The 21,912-nt window shown below is 39.6% G+C and overlaps 1 protein-coding gene across 1 annotated transcript in view; it reads right to left on the bottom strand.

Moving 5' to 3' along the window:
• DAB1 (DAB adaptor protein 1) overlaps positions 1–21,912 on the bottom strand; it is a 330,881-nt gene that overhangs the window by 168,368 nt on the left and 140,601 nt on the right. The window lies entirely within an intron of this gene.

Raw genomic sequence — 21,912 nt, forward strand, 5'->3', positions numbered from 1 at the left:
TAACTTTGAATTACGGTGTTGGGGAAGAATACTGAATATACCATGGACTGCCAGAAGAACAAATAAATCTGTTTTGGAAGAAATGCAGCCAGAATGATCCTTAGAACCAAGGGTAGCGAGACTATGTCTCACATATTTTCAACACGTTATCAGGAGGAATCGGTCCCTGGAGAAGGACATTGTGCTGGGGAAAGCAGAGGGTCAGCGAAAAAGAGGAAGACCCTCGACGAGATGGATTGACACAGTGCTTGCAACAGTGGGCTCAAGTATAACAATGATTGTGAGGATGGCGCAGGACCGGGCAGTGTTTCGTTCTGTTGTACACAGGGCCGCTGTGAATTGAAACGATCTCAACAGCACCTGACAACAACAACAGGATGCAAATTCTAGCTCCATACATTTAAATCCTGAGGCAAATCACTTCACTTCTCTGAGCCTCAATTTTCTCAGGAAGAAAAAAATAAATAAAAAAGTTGAAAATAACCAACCCCTGTGGAGCACTGAGATAAAGAAATCAGGTAAAACGTGCAAAGCACCTAATACAGTGTACGATGTCCAGTCCTCAACAAATAAAAATCACCCACTAAGAGTTCACATCTGAAATTCTCGTTAGATTAATATTAGCACCGGTCTCTTTTGCAATCCCAGCATTAAATACGACTTTGGCCAGGGTCCAAGACGCTCCTTACACCCAGTTCCATAGGCTGTTTTATAGTGAGACTCCAGAGTAATTGCTTTGTATCAAGTAATGATCCGGGGACAATTATCAAAAAATGGTTTTACGATATCTCTTTTGCTAACTCATGTGTGTACAGAAATAGGCTTCCACAATTCTTGGTATGGTGTCTCCATACCTCGCAAAGGGCTCTCTCCATAATTACTAACATAATATTTTGCTAAGACAAATCAACCAGGAATTCAAACACAGCCACATAAAATCAGGACAGTAGTTACTGTGGACTGAGCATGTGCTTTGTGCAAGGTGTTTTATGAAATTTATCTCCACTCTTCACAACAGCCCAACCATTTCCATTTTATAGATGATGAAGATGAAGGTCACAGAATTCAGGCAGCTTGTCCAAGTTCACATAGTTAGTAAGTAGAAAAACATACAGTAATTCAAATCTAGCTCTAACCTCATCATACTTTGCCTAGTTACAGGTCAGGGCATTGCACACATGGTTCTTGACACCTAGAACGCCCTAGCCCTTTGATGTTCATCTCCCACAACACCATTAACCTTCAGCTCTGGGTTACTCCTTGCCTATTACCTTCCGCCACCAGTCAGAAACCTAGAGCAAAGCACATGAGGGATAATTCAACCAATTTCCCTCTATCCGCATGATGTGCAAACTAAGGCCTTTCCATAATGTGGAGTTCAGGATTATCTGAGGACAAACTTAAAACAGAAGCAACAATAACAACAGCTAACATTGTATACAGCTCTTCCGTTTCATGTCATTCATTTACACATTTAGCCCTTACTGAGCATCTTTTCTGTGCTAGAAGCTGTTATTCACTGGCAACAGATGAATGAGACAAAGTCTGTGCTCCTAGGAGCTCAAGTTCTGGTTGAGAACACAGAAAGTTTTCTGTGATGGCAAATAAAATGGTGTCATGCATGATGCTTGGTGTATAAGAAGGTACAAGCTTAAAGACGGAACCTTATTTCAAATGTCATGGCTCCTCACTTGCATGTCAGATAGACTCTCTGAACCTATTCCTTATCTGTTAAATGAGGATAAAATATGTACTTTACAGAGTTGCTACGAATAGTAGCTTAAATGTGATAATAAGTGCAAAGAACGTATTTTAATATCTGGCACATGGTAGCTCATCTGTAAATGGTAGTTGTTGCAGTATCAATGTTAGCAGCCCAGTAAAAGAAACACGTAGAAAATACAGTGATGGGGGCAAAAGGAGGGATGTTTGTGGAGCCAGGCTGGGACCTATGGTCCTCGACTCCAAGTTGATGTTTTTTTCCACTATACCCCTGCTGACTCCTAGTACATTAAAGCCTTTGAATAATAGTCTATATAACAAAATAACACATGGATGATTAGTTAAAAACTGTAATCAATGTAAAAATTAAACCTCAGGGTTATGTGAGGGCAGATGTCAGAGACCAGAGCTGAGAACAAAGGGCAGATCATTTGTCATAATAGACCATATTTCAACATCTAGCTAAAGAACAGGGCCTGTGGTAACGCAAGTCACCTTCTGAAGCCTTATTATGTAACGTTTGGTAGTAGCAGCATCTAGCTTGATCTATGATTTCTCGAGAAGATTATCTTACTCTATCAGATAGCATCTCTGCATTTTCAACACGTGACACTGTTCCATTCACCATTCCTTTTAATTATTTGGGACTTCCCCAAAATGTCAACTATAATAATAATATCAAATAGCATTTATCATCTCCTATACAAAGCACTTTATATGAACTAACTTGTTTAGCCCTGGAAACCATCCTAGAGATAGGTACTATTATTCAGGTTTTATAGATAAGGATCTAAATTGAATATCTGAGATGCCAAGTAACTTGCCCAAATTCCAATAGCTAGGAAATGAGTGAGACCTAAACCCAGAAATTTCTGATGTCAAAGCCCATCCTCATGGTTTGTTTGTGTTCTTTCTCTGCAAGCTCATTCTCTAAACCACTATGATTAACTGCTTCTCATCCATCAGACTTCTCTTTAAATATAGCCCTGTACTGACTTTGTACCAAACTTACCTGACTCAAATCTGTTAATACTGACTACACGGGCAGCATTAAAACTCCACTGGTGGATGAAGAGACAGCTTGAAAAAGGAAAAAATAGCTTCCAACCAGCATGTCATGTCCAAAAATCTTCCATGAGTCAGACACAAAGATAGCCTTAAGAAACATTTGTCAGGGAGATGGAGTAAGATGTTCAAGTGAGTGGACATTCCCATTTACTCCTCCAGCAAGTAACCCACTGAATAATGAATAAAAACAAGCATAGACTGAGATCTCAGAACTCTGGACGGTAGCTGAGGTATTGGAGAGTTGGGGTGATTCCAGAAATGGGGGAAAGGAGGAACGGGGATGGCACAGAAGCTGAGAAACCTATCCACTAACATCACAAGCACTCACTCATTGTAGCCAATTTGTGATGGGGCTGGTAAACACCCTAAACAGGGAACACAGAAAGCGAGGTGTTCCGAGGAAAGCGTAGCCAAATTATTTAAGGCAGTGCAGATCAGCCATGGGAATTCATAGGCTGCACAACTGGGAGGGAGCAAAGGGAGACAGTGATGCTGCAAGAGAGTGCTGTTGAATCTCGCTGAGGCCCAAGAGGGATGGGCACTAGGACTGGGAGGAAATGCAAGGACAGCAGAGCAAGGGAATACTTCAAACAGACAATGACACAGAGGGAAATGGCTAGCTCCCTGCCCACAGTGGGAAACTGTGGGAGAGCCTGTGAAGGGGCGTCCATGAGGGAAAGACATAGAGAGCCCACCACATTTGCCTCAGGAAAGTCAAACACCACTGCTTACATCAGAGTCTGCAACCAGCTAAACTTATCCTTCTTGTGCATGCATACTGAATTCCAGAGATCAAGCAACAAGAACTGAATCAGAACTGAAAAAAACCTAAGGATAAGAGTGCTATCTAGTAGTTTTCAGGAGAAGATACCAAGCCCACTGCTGCTGGGTTGATTCTGATTCACAGTGACCCTGTGGGGCGAAGTGGAGCTGCCCCATGGGATTCGCAGAGCTTTGAGTCTTTGCAGAGGCTGGCTGCTACATCTTTCTCCTGTGGAGAGGCTGGTGGGTGCAGGCCCTGGCCTTTCACTTGGCAGATGGGTACCTGGCCACTGTGACACCAGGGTGCCCAATCAGAAAATTTTCCCACAAAAACAAGAATACAAAATTTAAAGTTAAAATAAAGACAATAAAATGGCCCATATTCAACAAAAAATAGCAAAACACACAAAATCATAAGAGAAGAAAGACCAATCAAAAGCAAGACATGAAGAAGAGGACATTTGTTTTATGAAGGCCAGACTAATGCAAGGAATTGATCATTTTCAGACTATTGTGATAAATATGTTTAAAGAAAGCAAAAAGCACATTGAAAGCAAACTAGCAGACATGAGGAAACAAATGGAGAAGCAAAATGAGATATTCAAAAGGAAACTGAAAACATCAAAAAAAAAAAAAAAAAAAAAAAAAACCCAAAGAGATCTACTGGAACTGAAGAGTAAAACAACTGAATTGGAAAAAGCCAGAGAAACATTCAATAATAAAGTAGAAAAGACAGAAAATAAAATATAAATGATCTAGAATACAAAATAACTGAATTTATCAAGTGTCAAGAGAAACAAGAGAAAAGAACAGAAGGGGAAAAAAGGAAATACGGGATTCAATTAAGAAATCTAACATTAGAATTACTGAAATCCCAGAGCACCATGACAACAATAAAGGCACAGAAATAATTTTCCAAGAGATAATCTGAGAGAATTTTCCAGATCTGAACATAGAACCAAGCCTGCAAATACAGGAAGCTACACAAACCCAAATTATAAGAGACACAAAAAAGATAAACTCTGCACCATATCCAAATAAAATTCTTGAAAACCAAAGACAAACAGAGAATTCTGAAAGTAGCAAGAAAAAACACAAACACAGTATAACATACAATGGGGCTTTCATAAGAATCAGTGCAAATTTTTCCTCAGAAACTCTAGTAGCCGGGAGACAATGGAGCAACGTATAGAAAAAAACTGAACAAAAACAATTGCCAACCAAGAATTCTTTACCCAGCAAAGCTGTCATTCAAAAATGAGGGGTAAATCAAGACATTACAAAACAAACAGAAGCTCTGGGAATTTGCCACTACTAGACCAGCTCTGCAAGTATTACTCAAGTGAGTACTCCAAATGGAAAGGCATGACGATTAAAAAAAAAACTCATATCTATACACAGGGAAAAAAACAAAAATTAAGATACAGAAAGATCTCCAAAAAACGCAACACAAGGCATCATAAGGACCAAGTATATGATCTCTTCAGGGAATAAACTCAGTAATTAAATCCTGCAAACAATACAACATCAAGTTTGTAAGAAACAAATACAAAGTAAACTTATAGAATATAGGTTGTATATTGATGTTAATGGAGACACACCAACAGAAATGAGGTAGGGAGGAGCATAGCAGGAAGAGATTTATTATGTTAAGGTTGCATGTTAACAGTTGTTCATATGTTAAACATTGTTGCAATTGTAAGTTGTGTAAGGTAACATGTGCTAAGCACTAAGAAATCACCAACAAGAAACATTCAGAAGAAAAGAAGGAAGATAGTAAAAAGGCTCATCACAAGAAAGCAGCCAAATACAAACAAAAACAGAGAAATCAGAATAAAAAACCAAAGAAGATATGAAGCACTCGAAAAACAAACAGTAAAATGAGTGAGGCAAACACTTCGTTTTCAGTGATAACCTCACATATAAACGGTCTAAATGCCCCATGCAAAAGGCACACAGCGGCAGAATGGATTTAAAAAAAAAAAATCCATCCTTTTGCTGTCTACAAGTAATGTACTTTAGACATATGGACACAAACAGACTGAAAATAAAAAGATGGAGAAAATATTCCATGCAACCAGTAAACAAAAAAGAGCAGAGGTGGCCATACTAATATCAGATAAAATAGACTTTAAACCAAAATCTATTACAAGAGATAAAGAAGGACATTGCATAATAATAAAGGGCACAATCCAGCAAGAAGATATAACAATTATAAATATATATGCACCTAACAATAGTGCACCAAAATACATGAAACAAATACTGACTAATATGAAAAGAGAAAGATAATTCCACAATAACAGTATGTGACTTCAATACACTACTTTCAATTACAGACAGAACATCTAAAAAGAATATCACTATGGACACTGAGAACTTAAATAAAACCATAAGCCAAGTGGACTTAATGGACATTTACAGAACCCTCCACCCAGCATCAGAAAAATACACATTCTTCTTCAGTGCACACAGATAATTTTCCAGAACAGATCATACGGTAGGAAGCAAAACAAGTCTCAACAAATTTAAAAAGACTGAAATCATACAAAGTATCTTCTCTGACCATAATGGTATGAGGCTAGAAATCACCGACAGGAAATATAAGGAGAAAACACACATACACACATACACACACACACACACACACACAGAAACTAAATAATACACTACTAAAAAACTATTGAGTGACAGAAGAAATTAAAAGTGCAACTAAAAAGTTGCTAGAATCAAATGAAAATGAAAACACACCTTATCAAAACCTTTGGAACACAGCAAAAGGAGTACTCAGAAGGAAATTTATGCAAAAAAAAAAAAAAATGCATTGTAGCAATGAACACATTAAAAAAGAAGGACGATCCAAAACAATTAAACAGACAACTTGAACAAATAGAAAAGAAAGAGCAAAAGAAATTAAAAACTACTAGGAAAAAGGAAAAATAAAGATCAGGGCAGAGATAAACAAAATAGAAAAACAATAGAAAGAATCAACCAAACCAGAAGTTGGTTCTTTAACAGGCTCAACAAACCACTGGCTAGACTGACTGAAAACAAACAAACCAGGAGAGGCAAATAACCAAATTAAGAAATGAAACTGGAAGGAACACTAACGAACTCTATGAAGCCATCATAACCCTGATACCTAAATGAGGCAGCCCTGGCAATGCACTGGTTAAGAGTTCAGCTGCTAACCAAAACGTCAGCAGTTTGAATCCACCAGCTGCTCCTTGGAAACCCTACGGGGAAGTTCTACTCTGTCTTATAGCGTCATTATTATGAGTCGGAACCGACTCAATGGCAATGGTTCTGGTTTTGGTTTTAAATCAGGCAAAGACATCATAAAAAAAGAAAATTACAGACCAATATCTCTTATGAAGATAGATGTAAACATTGTCAACAAAATTCTAGCCAACAGACTTCAGCAACATAACAAAGAAATCATATCCCATGATCAAGTGGGATTATACCAAGATTACAAGGGTGGTTCAACATTAGAAAATCAATCAATGTAATCCACCATATTAAAAAAAGGAAAAGAACCATATGATCATATCAACTGATGCAGAAAAGGCATTCAGTAAAAGTTAACACCTTTCCTAATAAAACCTCTCAGCAAAATAAGAAGGGAAATTTCTCAACGTAATTGAGGACATATATGCAAAACTAAAAGCCAACATTATACTCAATGGAGAAACGCTAAGAGCCTTCCCGTTGAGAATGGGAATGAAACAAGGATGTCCATTATCACTTTTATTCAACATTGTACTGGAAGTCCTAGCCAGAGCAATAAAACAAGAAAGAGAACTAAAAGGTATCCAAATTGGAAAGGAAGAAGTAAAACTATCTCTATTCGCAGATGATATGATACTATACACAGAAGACCTTAAAGATTCTACAAGAAAACTGCTGGAATGAACAGAAGAATTTAGTAATGTTGTAGGGTACAAGATCAACACACAAAAATCAGTTGGGTTCCTCTACACTAACAAAGAATACTCTGAAAAATAAATCAAGAAAACAATACCGTTTACAATAGCCCCCAAATTGATAAAATATCAAGGAGTTAACCTAACCAGGGACATAAAAGACTTATAAAATGAAAATTACAAAACATTAATATAAAAAACTAAAAGAGATTAAAAATTGAGAGATACCCCATGCTTATGGATCAGAAGACATAATATAGTGAAAATGTTAATTCTACCTAAAGTGATCTACAGATACAATGCAATCCTGATACAAATCCCAACAACATGCTTTACTGAAAGGAAAAACTAATGATCAACTTCATATGTAAAGGAAAGAAACCCTAAATAGCCAAAACAATATTGAAGGAAAAAAAAAAGGCAGGAGGCCTCAAACTCACCAATATCAAAACATACTATACAACTAACTACTGTAATCAAAACAGCTTGGTATTGGTTCAACCACAGACACATAGACTAGTGGAACAGAATTGAGAACTCAGAATTAAACCTAGCCATCTCTGGACAACTGATTTTTGACAAGAGGCCAAAGTCTATTCAGTGAGGCAGAAACAGTCTCTTTAATAAATGGTGCTGGCAAAACTGGATACTCATCTGCAGAAAAATGAAACAGGACTGATACTTCACATCATACACAAAAACTAACTCAAAATGGATCAAAGACCTAAATGTTAAACCTAAAACCATAAAATTCCTGGGAGAAAACTACAGGACTTAATCTTTTGTAAAAATAACATAACAAAATGTAACAACAAATGTGTGAAGAAGACAAAATAGATAAATGGACCTCGTAAGAATTAAACATTTATGCTAATCAAAAAACTTTGTTAAAAGGGTAAATAGACAACCTACAGACTGGGAAAAAAATCTTTGGAAAGAACTTATTCGATAAAGGGCTAATCTCTAAAATCTATAAGAAAACTGCAACAATTCAACAACAAAAAGACAAACAACCCAATCAGAAAACAGGCAAAAGACATGAACAGAATCATCACCAAAGAGGACATCCAAGCAGCCAACAAACATATGAAAAGATGTTCACAATCATTAGCCATTAGAGAGACGGAAATCAAAACTAAAATGAGATACCATCTTACCCCAGCTAAAATGGCACTGATTAAAAAAAAATAACAATAACAACAAATGTTGGTGAGGATGTGGGGAGACTGGAAACCTTATCCATTGCTGGTGGGACTATAAAATGGAACAGCCACTATGGAAAACCACATGGTGCTTTCTAAAAAAACTAGAAATAGAACGACCTTATGATCCAGCAATCCCACTTCTAGGTATACACCCTAAAACCAAAACCAAACCCTCTGCTGGTGAGTCAATTCCAACCCATAGCGACCCTCTAGGACAGAGCAGAACTGCCCTACAGGGTTTCCAAGGCTGTAAATCTTCCTGGAGGCAGATTGTCACATCTTTCGCCCGAGGAGCAGCTGGTGGTTTTGAAATATCGAACTCAAGGTTGGCAGCTGAGTGTTTTAATCACTGCACCACCAGGGCTCCTCAGTAGAGACCTAAAAAATAATGACACGAACAGACATATGGACACCTATGTTCATCACTGCTTTATTCACAATAGTAAATAAATGGAAACAACCAAAGTACCCACCAACAGATGGATGGATAAGCAAATTTTGGTACACACATACCATGGAATACTACACAACCATAAAGACCAATTACGAGTCCTTGAAACATATTATAACATGGACGGACCTGGGGGGCATAATGCTAAGTGAAATAAGTCAAGCATATAAGGATAAATATTGTATGATCCCTGTTTTACGAGAAAACAAGATAAGATATATAGAGAGACCAATGTTCACTGGTGGTTATCAAGGAGAGGAAGGAGGAGGGAAAAGTACACATGAGACCGTAGAGACTTGTTACTTTTGTTGATGGGAAAAGTGGCACAGAATGTGGATGTTTTGAGCACAGTGCAGCCAAAGTAAAAACGAGTGTTTGATCAAATATGGATGGGTATAGGCAAACTGGTATAGGGGGAGGTACAGGAGTGTACACAGGTGAGAACTGACAGAAGTATCTATAGGTACGTATAAATACAAACGTGCGTGCAAGCACATATATTCACTGGAGACACAAAATACATACGCTCCTCAGACATAACCAAATACCTTTCAAGACTGGTTTCTGAGTGAAGTCATAGGACTACAGTGTCATGGGACAACTCAATCAATGGGAATAACATAGCTCACAAAAATCATGATCTGCATCCTAGTGAAGTGAGTAGCATCTCAGGTTGTAAAAGCTTCTAAGAGGGCATCTAAGACACCTATGGGTCTCTCTTCACCAGGAGCAAAACAGTAAGAAGGTAACCAAAAGCTCAGAGAAGAAACAAGTCTACACGAGCCACAACTTCATCTACCCTGAGATCAGAAGAACTAGATGGTGCCTGGCTACCACCAGTGACCACCCTGACAGGGAACACAACAGAGAGTCCCTGATGGAGCAGCAGAAAGGTGGGGTGCGATACGACTTGCGTAAAAACAGTTGATCCTGGACAGAATGGGAGAAAAACGTGGAGCAGAACTCAACTTCTTAAAAAAAGAAAAAGCCAGACACTCTGGAACAGTAGAGAACAGAGAATTGTCTGAAACTATTGCCCTGAGACACTCTTTAAACCTAGAACAGATCCTATCCCAAGATCACCTTTTAGCAAAATGGCAGAGTGGCACACAAAACAAAGGATTCTACCTATAAAATCTGTGCCCGGTTTAAAAAAAAAAATCAGTGTGAGACCAAAAAGGTCAACAATTACTCAAAATCAAAGACGAGGAGATAAGGGGGCAGGGAAACTAGAGTACTGGAAAGGGAACAAACCAAACACAGACAGAATGTTGACCTATTATGATAAATATAACTAATGTCACTGAAAATTTCTGAGGAAATTGTCAAGTGGGAAGCTAACTTGCTGCCTAAGCTTTCACCAAAAACTCTGTAAAATATTACTTAAAAAAAGAAACATTTGTCAGGGCACAGAACTCTGATGGCGAGGGAGATTCATGAGAGGAGGCAGAACCAGATCAGGTGAATAAGGGCAGAGATTAATAAGAAAATATTAGGCCATTTAGAGGAAGGTAGGAGCCCAATTTAGATTAGGACCCAGGGCAAGCTAATTTGGATGAAGGGCACTTATGCAGTAGATAATCCAGTTTCTCATTAAATGCTCCACCATTAAAAGGGTAATTTTTCATGAGCACATCTTGAGCAAGGTCTCAGCTATATTAGTTAAGAAATAAATAACAGGTATCACAGCCATAAGGCTGTAACTCCATCAAGAAGCACACGCAGTTTGAGGGTGTTAAGGAGAGGGTCAGTTTTTATTCATTCTAAGTTTTCATGAATCCCCAGCCTATTTTGCTAAAAGCACCCATGCCCCCATGACTCAGGATGGACAAGGGAAAGGGTATGCATTTAAGGAAAATCATCAACATTGTCACTATTATTGAATATTTACTATGCCAAGAGTTTTACAGGCAATTTTTTATTCAGTCTTCACAACTGCTCTTTGAGTTAGGCTTGGTAATTAGCCCTATTTTACAGAAGATGACACTAAGTCCCAAAGCCAACAGCAGAGCCTGAAGTTTGTAATAACAGCTTTATTGTGATGCAAATCACATACAAGAGAATTCACACATTTAAAGTATACAGTTCAGTGGTTTGAGTATATTCACAGAATTGTATAACCATCACCAATATCTAATTTCAGAACATTTTCATGACCCTCACCAAAAACCTGTACCCATCGGCAGTCACTTCCCATTTTCCCATTCCGTCAGTATCTAGCAACACTAATTTGCTTTCTGTCTCTATGGACTTGCCTATTTTGGACATTTTATAGAAATGGAATCATAATCTTTATGGTCCTTCGTGACTGGCTTCTTTCACTTAGCATCAAGTTTTCAAGATTCATCCATGTTATGGCAGGCATCAATTCTTTCATTTTATTGACAAATAATACTACATTAATATAGATATGCCACATTAGTTGAAAAACATTTGGGTTGTTTCCATTTTCTGGCTATTGTGAATAATGCTGCTATGAATATTTGTGTACCAGTTTCCATGTGTACATATATTTTCAATTGTCTCACGTATACGCCTAGTGGAATTACTGGGGTCATATGGCAACTGTACGTTTAACTTTTCGAGGAATTGTCAAACTTTTTCCAAAATGGCTGCAACATTTTACAATCTTCCCAGTAATGTATGAGGGTTTAAAGTTTTCCAACAGATGTTCTAACCAACATTCATTATGTCTGTCTTCTCTATTTTAGCCATCCTAGCAGGCGTGAAGGAGCTCTAGTTGCACAACAGTGAAGAGCTCAGCTGCTAACTGTAAGCTGCTAACTGTTGGCAGTTCGAACCTACCAGCCGCTTCGTGATAGAAAGATGTTAACAGTCTGCTTCTGTAAAGATTACAGGCTTGGAAACCCTATACAGTTGCTATGAGCAGGAACTGACTCAACGGCAAGTTTTTTATTTTTATTTTTTGTGGGTGTAAAGTGATATTTCATCTTGGTTTTTATTTGCCTTTTCCGAACGACTAACCATGCTGAGCACCTTTTCGTGGCTGTTTGCATATCTTCTTAAGAGAAATATCTATTCAAGTCCCAGAGCCTGAACTCAAACTCAGGTCTTACCCAAAATTCACGCTTTTGTCACTTTATACTTTTGTCACAGCTATTTGAGTAGATGTCTTCTGGAGCCTACTGTAAACTGGCAGACGTCTTACTCACTAAGACAAGTATCTCACAAGTACCAACACCATGCCAGATCTTCTCATATACATTCTCTAATTTAACCTAGTAACCCTGACAGTTAGGCACTGTCATTATTCTCTGGATGAAGAAAATAGAGCCAGAGAGGTAAGTAAAGTTACTTCAAGTTTAGCTGGGATTAGAACCTCACCCTGTCCTACTACAAGGCCCAAGTTCTTCCACTGAGAGGCAATAGGGCTTACTGCTTCAGAACATGGGCTCTGGAGTCAGAGGACCTGGGTTCAAGTCCTAGCTCTCCTGTCCACTTTCCCAGTTGTGTGACCTTGGTTAGTTCCTTTCCTTTACATGTCTGCCTCAGTTTCCACATCTGTTAAATGGAGATAATTGCAGCCCTTACCACACAGAGTCACTGCAAAGCTTAAGGAAGTGATACATAGCACAGAGAATAGTGACTGATACACAGGAAGAGTTCGGCCAACGATGGCCATTGTTATTTGGGTGGTCATACTTCCAGTCTGTCTGGAACTGTCCCAGTTTACACCCTTTGTCCTGACACTATTACTAGCACCCCTCATTACTCTCAAAAATACCCTAGTTTCGATGATAAATTTTGCCATCACCTTCATTACTATTACCATTATTGCTATACCATGCTGCTCCAGAACATTCTCTGTGCCAGACACTGTGCTAGCTTCTGGTGGTAACTTCCAGTTGCCATTGAGTCAATTCCTACTCATGGCAAGCCCATATGTTTCAGAGTAGAACTGCACTCCATAGGGTTTTCAATGGCTGCGATCCTTCGTAAGTAGATCACCAGGGCTTTCTTCCCAGGCACCTCTGGGTGAATTCGAACTGCCAACCTTTCAGTTAGTAGCTGAGCACTTAACCATTTGTGCCACCAACAGACTCCTGGAGGTAACTAGGTGGGTAAAAAAAAGACTCCTCTCCTGTCTAACGGAGCCCACATTTCATAAGGGGAGACACAAAGGTGAACAAATGGCTTGACAAAATACCACACAGAATTAAGACCGCAACCTACCACTGTTGAGTCAATCCCAACTCATAGTGACCCTATAGGACCGAGTACAACTGCTCCATAGTGTTTTCTAGGCTGTAATTTCTATGGAAATAGATCATCACATCTTTCTTCCATGGAGCAGTTAGTGGGCGCAAACTGCCGACCCTTCAGTTAGCAGCCAAGTGCTTAACCACTGTGCCACTAGGGCTCCTTGTAGAACTAAGAAGAGGAGAAACTGACATTTAAGGAGAGAGGTGACATTTGAGAAAGGCCTTGAAGAAACAGAGGTTTACCAGGTAGAGAAGTAAAGGAGCAGCTTTCCAGAAGAACAAAAACATGTGATATCTGGAGAACAGTGAATAGCTGGATGACATGAGTGTTTCTCAACCCTAGCTGTGCTTCAGAATCAACTTGGGAGCGTTTAAAAATAAACCCCTTCCTTGACAAATATTTTCATTCCATTGGTCTGGGATGCACTTGAGCCAATTTGTGTACTTGCAAAGCATTGTGCTAGGGTGATACTGGCGAAGTCTGGAGGTCCTCATCATGAAGGGCCTTGTACACCACACTAAACCTTTCGGGCTTTGTTCTTTAGGCCATGGGAGCTATTAAATGATTCAGGTATGCTGTCAAGGTTAAATTAATGGCAACATTGTGGCAACATCTGGGAAAGTATAAGGCTCTCACGGATTGACTAATTCACTCATTCATTAACTTAATACTGAGTGCCTACTAACTGAAATGTTGGCAGTTTGAATCCACTCAGGAGCATCTCAGAAAAGAGGCCTGGCAAGCTATTTCCAAAGGATCACAGCCATTGAAAACCCTATGGAACACAGCTCTACTCTGAAGCACATGGCATTTCCACTAGTCAGAAATGACATGCCGGCAACTGATACTATGTGTTCTTAAGTACAGGAATGCAACAGCAAACAAAACTGAAATATCCCTGCACTCATTCTAGCATGCAAGGTAATGGATTATAGCAGTCATTTTTGTAATTTTAGTGTAACAAGAATCACCTAAAAAACAAAAGATTCTTACTTTCTACCATTCTGAACCAGTGGGAGGGGCCCAGTAGACTGAGTTGTGTCAGATGTAAATAATCCTTACAAAATCACCAGAGAACATCTGTTTATTAGTGGTTAAACAGCAACTCACGTATGTAGAAAACATCCTGTACCGTGATCATTCTCAAACTGGGATCCTCAGAATGAGAATCAGAACAAAGTTTTTATCTGGAGTTTTCAAACTGATGATAATCTTTTAAACATGTTAGCAGTTATGAAGGGAAAAAAAAAGTCTATTTACTCATAATTTGCACTGCAGATATTTTTATGGAGTTCAAATTTGCTTTCTTAAAGTCTGAGAATTTCATTTTGAATGATCAAAAGGGCTCTCCTTAAGTTCAAAAAAACACTGTTCAGCAGCATTTGTGGCTGGCCAGGTGTGTGCACCTAGTGTGCGTGAGTGGGGGAGAGGGCACTACCTCATTAGTGCTTTCCTACTTAGATCAGAGGGAAAGAACCTATACCAACGGTTTGAGGACTTCTGCCCTAATAGGCTTGTTTCACTTGGTTCTACAAACAAACAATATATAATTAACAACAACTAACAGGGGATGCTTTGTCAAGGATCTTAATCCAAAACTCTCCACATAATCTGAGAATAGACTTTTCAACTTATCACTGTTTTGAATTCCAAAGGAAGAAGATACAGGGTTTATGCAGGATCACACAGTTGCCTGGAAACCAAGCACCTTGGGAAAAAAGCAGTAATTGGTGTGGAAGTAAGGAGGCCTGGGTTCAGGTTAGTCTCTGTTACTGTATCTTCAGTTGCATGATTATATGTAAATCATTCACTCTCCTTGGGGCTCACTCTCCCCATGTGCACAATGAAAAGTGTTCATAGAGAGAAGACGGCCTCCAAAGTGTCCCTGAGTCTATGATGATATTTATATCTAGTACTGAGAGAATGCTCACTATGAGCCAGAACTGTGTGATGTCCTTTGTATATTTCAGTTGCTGAGTATGGTGATCCTAGGCAGTTGTCCTCATTTTTCAGATCTGGACTCAGAGTTTCAGAAAGATTACTTTGCCTAAGGTAAGGGGTAGAGCCAGGATTCAAACACAGCTCTGCCCAAGTCCACAGAACCAGGATCACCAGTTTCTGGTGTTTTTTGTTTGTTTTGTTGTTGTTGTTTTTTAAATCACATACCTCTAACAGATAAATATTTTTGAGCATATACCTCTAAAATAGGTATATTTCTGTATAAATTATATAGTTGGACTACTGACAATCCATATATTAACATGAGTAAAGCTTGCTACGTTTGTTGTTTGTTAGCTGCCATTGAGTGGGTTCCCACTCACGGAGACCTTATGTGTAACAGAGCAAAATGTTGCCTGGTCCTGCGCCATCTTTATGATTGATATGCTTGAGTCCACTGTTGCAGCTATTATGTAGTGCACTCCAACCTAGGGGGCCCATTTGCTAGCACTATATCAGATAATATTGTGTTGTGATCCAAAAGGTTTTTATTGGCTGATTTTGGGGAGTAGATCACCAGGCCTTTCTTCCTAGTCTGTCTTAGTCTGGAAGTTTTGCAGAAACCTGTCCATCATGAGTGACCCTACTGGTATTTGAAATACTGGTGGCATAGCTTCCAGCATCATACACCAATTCTGACTCATAGCAACCCTACAGGACAGAGCAGAACTGCCCCATAGGGTTTCTAAGGCTGTAATCTTTATGGAAGCGGACTGTCACATCTTCCTCCTGTGGAGCAGCTGGTGGGTTTGAACCATTGACCTTGTGGTTAGCAGCCAAGTGCTTAACCACTGCTCCACTAGGGCTCCTTCTCCAGCAGGACAGCAACATGCAAACCAACATGGTACTACAAACTGACAGGTGGTGGTGATAAAGCTTACTTGTTCTTAAAACTTTTTAGTTTAAGATCAAACATAAACAGATGCTTGGTATTTTTCATCATCCCCAGCAGATTATCATGCATACCCGGGATGCCTGCATCTCACAATTATCCTTTTCAGGTCTCTCTGAGTCATGGTTGATGGGCTTCCACAGTAACCCTCTAATCCATCTTCCACACTGTCTCCAAAGGGTTCCGACAAATGCCACCTCAGTACTGCACAACTCAACATAAAATTCCATCACCTTCTGCCTGGCCCACCATTGGCTGTCTTCCTTTTTACCTCTACCTCACTTCTGCTCCCTCATCACCAATGCCTTCAACTCTAGTCCTGTGGGCCATACCTTTCCATGTCCCTGGGTCCTTTGCCCTTGCTATGATCTCTTCTTTGACTTGCCATGTCTCCATGACAAATATTTCAAGACTCAGATCAAGTATACCCTCGCTATGAGGTTTTGTCCCAAGCGCTCCTTCCCTCCCTATCCCCCACTCCCAAACAACTAAAAGTAATCTCCTTGACATAGCTTACAAGGCCCCCCAAAATCTGGTCCAATCTCATTTTAGAACACTCTCCCCCGATTCTCATATTTTCCCCATGGTACCCTTCATCCAGATGCTTCAGCAAGCAGGCTCTGTGTTGTGCCACCTCTGCGATTTTACACCTGCTCTCCTTTGTGCCCACAAGGCATTTCCATCTTTGTCTTCCCCCAGCCCTCTATTCCCTCATCCCTCACCCCTTAACTGGTAAGGTCTTTTTCACCCTTGAGGTCTCACACAATACAATGCCTCCTGGAGCTCTTCTCCGACCCTAGAGATTTCGCAGGTCCCTCTGAGATGCTCCCATAGTATTATTCTGATAATCCTCCTGCAGGACACTTTGCAAGTATTAATCTCATTTGCCATAATCTGCTTAATATTTTGCCTTCTCTAGTCTGAAAACTCCATTAAGGTGGAGACTCTGTCAGATTTGACTACCTAACATCTTCCTAACACATAAGAAATATTTTTTACTTTATTCTTTCACAGCATATGTCACTGGATCCGTGGCACTTCACGACTTTGTTTTCATGTTGGACTCCTTCTCTAGACTTGAGCTCCAAGAGGGTGGGGGCCGGAACTCTTTCATCTATGTCCTCTGAACCTAGCATGGTGTCTGGCATAGAGAGGACCCATGGTGCCCATCCTGCTGAATCACTGAATAACTGAATTAATTAATTTATTCATACAAAAGAGGCCCATGACCTCTAAGAGTCAGGAGCCCATGTGGGGAAGCATAAGGGGTCACTAAAACCCACTTCAATACAGACCTTGTTTCATCCTTTTGTTGAGTAAGATTCACTTGGTCTTCAAGGAATAAAATTCCTAATACATAGTATAAAATAAATGCTCGCCCACAGTCATTTTAATGTTGGCTTTGCTTTATGCCATTAGGGAAGAATGTTTCTCAACCTCATCACAACCTGCTCACCTTGTAACCTGGTAAATGACTCTCCTCTAAATTTAAACTGAGGCAATCCCAAGGGCATCAATTCCCCATTCTGAATGGGCCTCAAAGATGCTGTCAGGAAGAACGCCAAGTCCCTGTCCTGGGTCAGAGGGCACTGCCAATGTTGAGGTCCCCACACTGTGAGTCACCTTGCAGAAGCTTCTACAAAAACAAGCACCTCTGAGAGGTGTCAAGATCTCAAGGCAGAAGGCAATTAGCATTTTTTATGACACTGAAGCAAAGAGCCCACAGAATCCAATGGAGTCGTAAATGGCCTCCCACTCCAGGCTGTTCACTAAAGACTGTTACTGGCCAAATAGAAGATATTTCACACCCAAGATTATTCTCTCTTTATCTCCCCCACTCAGCACAGATTAAGATGAGTAGAGTCACAGAAACCCACACAAGCGCCAAAATGAGTGTTGTTGTTTTTTTCCTAATGTGGTCAGTCTGGCTGGAATTCTTTTACCTTTTGACAGTTACAGAATTTCCTTGTCATGTAGAGGTCAACTCCAATGTATTTTTTATATTGAGCTGAGTATGCACTTCTGTGTTTTAGATACTTAGACATCCAAGGAGGGCTAGGGTGATGAAGGACAGAGGACAAAGCTGGATGATGCCTGAAAGTGAGCACATCCATCCCGTTTTCATACACTGTCTTATTTAAGCTACAACAATCTTGGAGGCATGGACTGTATGTACCACATTCAGGGAATGAGGGAACTGAGGCACAGAGAAGTGACATCACTGGTGTAGAGCTGCACTGCTCCTGAGAGGCACAGCTGCCTAATGCTTTGGAGTCAGAAGGAGTTGTATTTAAATTATGTTCTGTGACTTCCCATGTGGGAGGGATATTGGGAAAGTTATTTAACTTTTCTGAGTGTTAGGCTCTCCCTATTTGTAAAACACTGTGATTGCTTGCACTCATATCTCAAAGGATTATATAAAATAATCCGTATCATTTATGTACGTATGTTACATCCCCTAATCCCAATTACTGTCAAGTCAATTCTGACTTAATGACAATCACATATCTATCTATACGCATATATAAGATAAATGTTATGTTCTTAGTATGCCGCCTGGCACGTGTAACAGTCATTCAGTACATATTAAGCACGTTCCTCCTTTCTGAATAATAAATTTCACATTAAGTACCAGTGGCCCAAAGCTAACCATAGCCAAGTTGCACTGCATTAGAAGTAATGGTCCCAGCTGTTTGGGATTTTTTTTTTTTTTGGTTGCATGGGAATAAGGGTGTAATTAGGAACAGGATGTTCCTTCCTGAAGGCAATAGGAAGATCACCTTATGAATTATTAACACAGTCCCCAAACTGCGACATCCTCCCTCCTTCTGCGTATCTATCTGCATCATCAGGCCATCCATCTTGATGATAAGAAAATTTCAAAGAGGGATTATTTTCCCTCCAGTCTATCCAACATCATTCTGTCCTTTGCTGAAAAAGCCCTCTTGCCTACTTAGAATGTCCAATTTAAGAACAGATTGTGGGGGGATTTCAGGGCCCAGCTGCAGAGATAACTTATTTTACTTAAAATTCTATCTTGCAATTATCCAGGTGTTGATTTGCAATGGACAAATAATTATGTATGCTGGCTGCACAGGAGAAAATGCTGATCTTGTGTAATTAACTACTGGATAGAGAGCGAGTTTAAGGGGAAAAACACACTTAGGAGGCTGTTACAATGTGTTTTTATGAACATGGTTGCTGTCATTATTGCTAAAAGGTAAACTAAGTAAAGAGCTAAAATAATATTCACTCTATGATTCATGCATACATTTTCTTAAACAATTATAAAAACTGTATGACATCATTAACAAACTCTTAATAACAAAATAAAACATTAATCGACTACATCCTATCACTCCAACAAATCCTTAGACCAAGAATTCTCTCCTAGTGTCCTTTTAAGGACCACTTCACATTCCTCTGAAGGAAAACTGAAGAGATTACCCTAACAATAATGTGTGTATTATACGCTTCTTTTTTGCCAACTGTGCAACCCCCTCGCATATTATTTTCCTAGGAGCACTATGTGCGTTATATGTGTGAGCACGTTATTTACATGGCACATATTTGTGAAAAAAATGGTATTGTTGCATTTGAGTGTATGCTCTTCCATTTTTTCTTCCTAAGTGTACACACACACACACACTCATTTTTCAAAAATACCTTCATACTTTAAATCTGTTCTTGTTAGTTGTGATCAAGTCGCTTCTGACTCATAGCGACCCTATGTACGACAGAACGAAACACTGCCCAGTCCGGCACCATCCTCACAATCATTGCTATGTTTGAGCCCATTGTTGCAGCCACTGTGTCAATTCATCTCCTCAAGGGTCTTTCTCTTTTTTGCTGACCCTCTACCTTATCAAGCATGATGTCCTTCTCCAGGAACTGGTCCCTCCTGATAACATGTCCAAAGTATGTGAGATGAACCATTGCTACTCTCACTTCTAAGGAGCATTCTGGCTGTACTTCTTCCAAGACAGATTTGTTCACTCTTCTGGCAATCCATGATATATTCAATATGCTTTGCCGACACCATAGCTTGCTTTTTTCATTTGGCAGTAGATTATATATTTTCTCCCATATCGATATTTTTTTGCAACATGATTCTTAGTGGCTGCATAATACCCCATCATATAGATGCACCATAATTTATCTAACCAATCCCCTATCATTGGACAGTTAAGATGGTTCCAATTAAAACAGTGCAAAGAAATACAATATTGAGAATTACTCCTAAAGACAGTAAAAAGATGTATTTTCCCTGTGAGAACAGCTACATGGAGTCTTTCTATACTTATCACAGTTGATAGTTCATTATTTTCCCCTCCCCTTCTCCCACTCCAGAAAAGTGTGGCTCAAAACAGACAACTGTGTGTGAACAATGGCAGAATGTACCTCTCCCAATGTCTTTGTTTAGGAGAAGCATATAAGCGCAAAGGAAGGAGATTTGTATGATTTGGATTACTCCTGTATGATTACAGGATTCCTGTAAATTCTGGACATGTTGCCCATGGAAAGTCTTACAGACAGACAGCAAAGAAGCAGGAAGCATGTAAATGGGATTTATTCTGTAAGTCTAGAGTCACAGTGCAAGCAAGATCAGCTGAACCCCCAATTTGGAGTTCTCACCCAATGTGTGTGAAAACTCACATTTGAAATCCTGCTCGTGGACCCAGACAGAGGTTAATTAAACCACAAATGAACAAGCGTTTCTATTTTCACGTGCAGCCTGCAATTGGCCAAGAACTTGCATCTGCAACAGCTACAAGTTGCATGGGGTCATCTCCATTAGAAAAAAAACAAGAGGATTTAATTGGGTGTCTCTGATGCCAAGTTGTTTGCAAAAGGTTTTTTTTAAGGGAGACTATTTTGGTCCTGGTATATTCTGGTGTGAACAAGACGCACACTTTATCTTCCATCTGCCTTCTAAACAAGAGGGCTGTGTACACTATCGACGGATTAAATTATTTCTTTAGAGTACAAAAAAAGTATTTGTGATGAAGACAATAGAGAGGGCAAATCAATTATTTGCTGAGAAGGTTGCAATATAAATTACATTTGATTAAATTCAGAGATAAATCTCAGTGATCGAGGGCTTAAGTGGAATGTGCTGGAATAGACAGTGACTAAGTGCCCCCCGACAGTTGCTAGTAATGAATGCAAGGGCATGGGCCAGCCCTGATTCCCCTGGGTTTCTAACATGGCCAGCCTAATATCCGTTCACTCCACAGACATGTGTCAAATGCCCACTATGTGCCAAGCACTGCTCCAGGTTTCAGGGTGTACGGTCACGAACAAGAGACAGTGCTTGCTCTCCTGGAGTTTTATGTCTAAAGGGGGAAGAAAGATAATAAGCAAGTAAATAAACAATGAACAAGATCATTCCAGATAGTGTTAAGTGTTATGAAGACGATAAAACCGTTTGATGCAATAGAGAGTGACTAGGACAGGGAGGGGAACAATTAATTTGGACAGGCTGGTCCATGAAGCCATTTCTGTAGAGATGACATTTGAAAGGAGATGCGAACAACAAGAAAAGGGTAGTCAGTCTAGGAGGGAATGAGTTAGGTCTGTTAACAAAACAGAAAGAAGCTAGTGTGGTCAGAGCAGAGTACTAATCGAGGGTATAAAAATGGCATAGCAGAGGCGTCTCACTTT

This window comes from Trichechus manatus, unplaced genomic scaffold (assembly GCF_000243295.1).
Source record: "Trichechus manatus latirostris isolate Lorelei unplaced genomic scaffold, TriManLat1.0 scaffold00003, whole genome shotgun sequence".
Lineage (NCBI taxonomy): Eukaryota > Metazoa > Chordata > Mammalia > Sirenia > Trichechidae > Trichechus > Trichechus manatus.